At 26.4% G+C, this 6,000-nt stretch overlaps 1 non-coding gene across 1 annotated transcript in view; it reads right to left on the bottom strand.

Moving 5' to 3' along the window:
* LOC111675231 overlaps positions 1-6,000 on the bottom strand; it is a 266,694-nt gene that overhangs the window by 188,909 nt on the left and 71,785 nt on the right. The window contains exon 3 of the transcript XR_006940948.1: positions 3,405-3,427. This is a non-coding gene — a transcript (uncharacterized LOC111675231). The remainder of the gene's footprint in view (positions 1-3,404; positions 3,428-6,000) is intronic.

A 6,000-nucleotide genomic window follows, 5' to 3' on the forward strand; every position in this document is an offset into this window, starting at 1 on the left:
TACAGAAGACAAGCTTTGAAAAACTATCTTGCTTAGAGAACATTCTATAGAAAGCTTTCTACTTTACCTTCCGATAGCTTACAGAAGACAAGCTTTGAAAAACTATCTTGCTTAGAGAACATTCTATAGAAAGCTTTCTACTTTAGAAAGCTCTGTATATAAAAAAGTATTTTTTTCAAAAGCTTCATTTCTTTCAATAACAATTATTTCTTTTAAACCGTCTGTTTAGAAAATAGCTTTCTTGGGAACGAATCTGTTTAAATTGGAATATTATTTAAAAAAAAAACTTTAAAAATAGCTTTTTACAGGAAACTTTTCTTCTTTTAAAATACAACATTTCTAATTCAGTTATTTATAAATATCTGAAGTATCTTCTAAGGACAGTTTTCATATAGAAAATTCTCTTCCAATAATAGTTTTCGTATAGAATATTGTCTTCTAAAGAAAATTTTCTTATAGAAAAGTGTCTTCTGAAGACAGTTTTAGGATAGAAGAATATTTTCTAAAGACTGTTTTCGTTTAGGAAAGTGTATACTAAGTAGAATTTTCGTATAGAAAAGTGTCTTCAAAATATAGTCTTTGTACAGAAAAGTGCCTTCTAAAGACAGTTTTCGTACAGATAATTGTCTTCTATAGACAGTTTAAGTATAGAAAATGTGTTCTACGGACAGTTTTATAGATTTCGTAAAGAAGGTGTATTCTTAAGACAGTTTTCTTATAGAAAAGAGTCTTCTTCGGAAAGTTTTCGCATAGAATAGTTTCTTCTAAAGAAAGTTTTTCTATGCATAAGTGTCTTCAGTTTTTGTATAGAAATGAGTCGTATAGAATGAGGCAGTTTTTGTTAAAAAAAGTGTCTTTAGAAGAAAAATTAAAATAAGTTTTTTCTTTAGAGATTTTCTTTTGAGTAAAGTGTTGTCCTATTAAAGATCACTCCACTGTAAATAATTTTGAAAAATTAAACAATGATTTTAAATTGTTATATCTCTTGGCAATTCATTAAAAATTAGCACCAACAATTTAAAATATAAATAATGTTTGCTTACGCTTATTAACAGTTAAAAAAGGAGACACTAAAGAACAATTTGGTGACATAAGGGTCTAACCCTAAACTTTATGAAAACAGAAAATAAAATTTTATAACTTATAGCCGATGGTGTCAAATGATAGACACTATAATTAACATATTAACATGGTTACTATTAAAACAATTATGGTTTTAAAAACACATGTTTTTGTTAACGTAAACTATAACAAAAAACTGCTCCCTTTATTAATAATTTCTTACTTTATTAGAATCCTTTGACCGGAAATGAAATATTAAGTTGACTATTTTCTTTGCCAGCACTTCTCAATTATCCTTAGGCTTTATACACTGCAAAATCTATTACTTTTGTTTATTTGCTTACATTTTTTACGAGTTACAAAGCAATTCCAATTTCCTTTTGATTTACAATATTAAAGTGGAATAGGAAAAAAATTTGTTTGCTTAAGTAAACTTTAAATGAAATGGAAGTCATATATGCTACACAGTGGGCTATCAACATTTCATTAACTTTTGAAACAATATTGTAAAAATCTTCAAAATGTACTCAAATTCATTCCACTGTTCTTTGAATAAATCAAAATATCATATGTTTTATGTCTACAAGAATTTATCATAGCAAAATATTTCATTTGGCATCTTTACTCTTATAACTTTTTTTTATTTCATGATAAATAATAAAAAACCTGAACTACCAAACAGGATGGTTGATGTTGCCTGGACTACATATCATAACACTAATAATATCTACATATGGTACATCCTTGTGTAGTATAAAACTCTTCTCGATTTAAATCCCCACTAAAAAACAGAAGAAAAGCAAATAAAGTGGAAACTTGATATGTAAAAATTTAGCTTGAAGGTCAATAATAAATGGAAATGAAAAATGTTTGTAGAAATGCTTGCAAATCTAGATTTTAAGGGAAATGGAATCACTTAAAAATATTAAAAACAAATATTAATCCTTTTTTTCTCTGTTGTTTTATTTGTGGCATTTTTAATATAAAAATAAATGAGCAAAAACATATCCTTTTGTTGTTTATAATTTTTGATGTTTTTTTTTGCATTTAACTACAGTAACAGCCGCGTATCTGTTTTACGTTTTTGTAAGGTTTACGATGTCAATTAAATTAAGTGCCACCGCAGGCAGAAACTGTGTTTAAGTATTAAAACTAATATTTTTGGCTTTTATTTGGGTATCCATCATAGTTTTTGGGAAATGTTTTATTTATCTTAAAATATATATGTATGTAGTTTCAGGGTGGTAAGAGTTTTAAAATGGGATAGAACAGAGATTCTGAATAGAAAGTTTTAGAAATGACACGTTAAATAGAAAATGGTTAAAAATAAATTTTATAAAATAATTTTCAAACAAGAAACTTTTATATAAAAAACTTTTTTTACAGAGGTTTCTTAAAAAGAAGCTTTTCAGAAGAAAACTTTCTAAATAAAAAAGTTTTTAAAGCTTTTCTATGGAAAGCTTTCTAATAAAAAAAAGTATTTTTTGAAGAAAACTTTTTGAAGGCGCTTTCCCAAAAAGCTTTTCGTTAAAAAAAATTATAGAATAACTTCTTAAGAAAACTGTCTATAAAAAATCTTATAATGCTTTCTTTTAAAACCCTCCTTCATTTGAAATTTGTGCAGAGCTTCTTATAGAAGAACTTTTTTACATAAAGCCTTCTAATGAAAAAGCTTTTTAATAGAATGTTTAAAAAAATTTCTACAAAATACTTTCTAATGAAAAAGCTTTTCTATAGAATGTAAAAAAAATTCCAATAAAATATTTTTTTTGAAAAAAGTTTTTATATATTAAACTTTCTAAACAAGAAACTTTTATATAAAAACCTCTTATTTATAAATATTTGAAAAAAGAAGCTTTTCAGAAAACTTTCTTAAAAATATAGTTTTTTATAGAAAGCTTTCTAATGAAGAAGCGTTTCTACAGTAAACTTAAAGTGATAATGATTTTTAGAATGAACTTTTTTAAATAAAGAATCCTTTTTTGTAAAAAGCATTATAAACAGCTTTTCTATAGAAGCAATTTTAAGATGTTATCAGAAGTAATTTGTTATTGGAAAACACTTCTAAAAACTTTTAGAAAGAAACACGATTTAAGAATCCCTGTTTAAACAAATTTCCATAGAAGCAACTTTCAAAAGGACTAAATATGTAAAGGATTTATATAATTTCTCCATCGTTCTTTTATAAAATTAAATAAATAATTAAATTGTCTTTATAGTGAAATTAAATTTGATTAATTTCTGTCAATTTTAAGATGATTAAATGTTATAAAGATAGAAAATTATGCACTCAGCTAAATTAAAGATAACAATAATAAAAAAAACACTTTGATGCGACTTACCATTTGGAAATTTGTAGATAAATCTGAAAAGAAAAAATAAGTTTTAAATTAATATGGAGAAAATAGTAAAATTATTTAAGAAAATTATGAAATTTTTTAAATTTTTTCAGAGGCATATGAAAAATGTTGAAACAGAATTAGTTTGTTAATTATCTTAAAAAAGTACTTACAGTACTTTCTTATGTAGCCAAAAGTACTATTTCTATTGAACTAACACACCATCCTCCCAATCACTTTATTATAATGTAATTTTAATCTTAAAATATTGTTTAAACACTAAACTTAAGAATAAGTACCCCTTTCCCCTTTTAAATCTCCACCCACAAAGCAATTATGTCTCAAAATAAAAGGAATCGTAACAAAAATCCACGGCAATATTATAAACATGTCAAAAAGTACACATTTAATACAATACAAAGCCATTCATGGCCATTCAATGATAATTATTTCAAGCATACGCACCATGATGATGTGACGATGATGATGTGATGCTGGTAGTCCAAACTTTTGCCACAAAACCCCAACATGTAGATTCATAACAATCTTATCGATACCGATACTTTTCTTCTAGTAAAAGAAAATCTTTTCTGTGGCCATAATCATAAAAAATAATGAGCCATTGTAAGAAAAACTTTTGGTCCTTTAACGTAAGTAAATGATGTCTAAGGAAAAAGTTTTCTTGGCAAAAAGATTTAAATGTTTATTTACAACATTGGCAAAGAGCTGTAAAACATAAAAGCCATTGTTTCAACAACAGCCAAAAGTGCTAAGAAAATGTTAAGGGGAGAAAAAAAGAAAAGGATTTTATTCCCAATATGTACTTAAACAACTTGAGAAGGATTTTTCACTAAATAAAATTGATAAGTGTATCAATAAATGTACATATTTTGATGATGATGATGATGATGATGATGATGTTGATGCGATGTTACTGTAATAATGATTTTATTTCTTTTACTTTCGTGTACAAACATACATAAATAGTTATCATTGATGGTTTCTTTATGATGTAATGTTAGTTAAATACATTTTCGAATTATGATTATGTTTAATGTTTATTAAGGATATTTTTCTAATTTAAGGCAAAGTTGTTATTTGTTTTATCTGCCTGTTTCTTGACATTTATCAGTTTGAGTGTTTAAATATTATTTTATAATTAAAGTTGTTTGTCATAGAGTAAATATTTTGGCAAATTTGAAACAAATATTAAGTTGACTTTTTAAAAGGATTGTGGAATGTAATGAAATGTATACAAAATACTTGTATTGATGACAAACATGAAAAATAATTATTATTTTAAGGAGCAAAAATACTTTCCTAAAGAAAATTGTCCCTTCAAGACAAAGTATCCTTTTTCTGTAGAAAGGTACCACACATAATGTAGAAACCTCTTTCATAGAAATTGTTATTACAATTGTAACCTGTAACTGCCTCTACTCTGGTTAAAATACAACAGTTTGATAAATTTACTGATTAAATTTATTTCTTTTTTTTCAAAAATTTCATTCACTGAAAAACACTTGAAAACTCATTCGTTTGCAACTTTTTTTGTTAAACAAAAGTGATGAATTTAATACTGTTGTTGCTGTTGTTCCAACTTTAGCAAACAAATAATAAATGAAACACCAGCCAACAACAAAACAACATGTTCTTGGTACATTTATCAACTTGATCCGCGTACTTTTCTTTATTCTCTAATTTTTTTTTTTTGGTTTTATTTGCAGTTATTATACGGTTTGGTAACTGCTGCCTGGTTGCTCATTAATCCAAGTGTATAATTTTTTAAGCAAACGAAGTAACAACTTGTTCTTAAACAAGATTTATGCACTCTCATCACCATTACCAAACATCATTATCCAACAAAGCTACACTTCTCAACCACCTCATCAACACAGTGCCTCAGATATTTACATCATTATCCTTGTAGCCAGTTTTGCTCTGTTTTGAGTTCAAGAAGTGGTTTCTTTTAATGCTTCATTTGCTTTTGAAAAGTGCACAGCAATATTAAGGAAAAAAACAACAAAAGTTCATTATAATTACAAAAACATGAATGAGCAACAAATAATAAAAACAAACAAACAGACAGACTTTGACGTTTAAATTTATTTCGGCTCGCAGGATGGTGGTATTCTTAATAATCGAAATATATTTTGAATTATTTTCAAATTTTTCTCTTTATGTATTTTCTTTTGTTGTTTTTGTTATATTTACTTTTACGCTTAAATAATTACGCAAAGTCACATACAAACACAGCAGTTGATATTTGAAATTAATTTTTGCTGGATAAATTAATGGCTCATGATGGGTGCGGTAGATATTAAACCCTTTAATGTTATTTATTTGCAAAAATCTAAATTTACAAGACCTTTATTGACACCTTTAACTCAGCGGCAGTCTTTTATTAACTTTTGGATTCATTAATGTGCCAACACAGAAAAATATGTATTTCAGTTCTAGTTTTAGTTCAGTTCAAATTCAGTTCTAGTTGAGTTCTAGTTCTAGTTCAGTTCTAGTTCAGTTCTAATTCAGTTCTAGTTCAGTTCTAGTTCAGTTCTAGTTCAGTTCTAGTTCAGTTCTAGTTCAGTTCTAGTTCAGT

The sequence above is a fragment of the Lucilia cuprina genome, chromosome 5 (genome assembly GCF_022045245.1).
Source record: "Lucilia cuprina isolate Lc7/37 chromosome 5, ASM2204524v1, whole genome shotgun sequence".
NCBI lineage: Eukaryota > Metazoa > Arthropoda > Insecta > Diptera > Calliphoridae > Lucilia > Lucilia cuprina.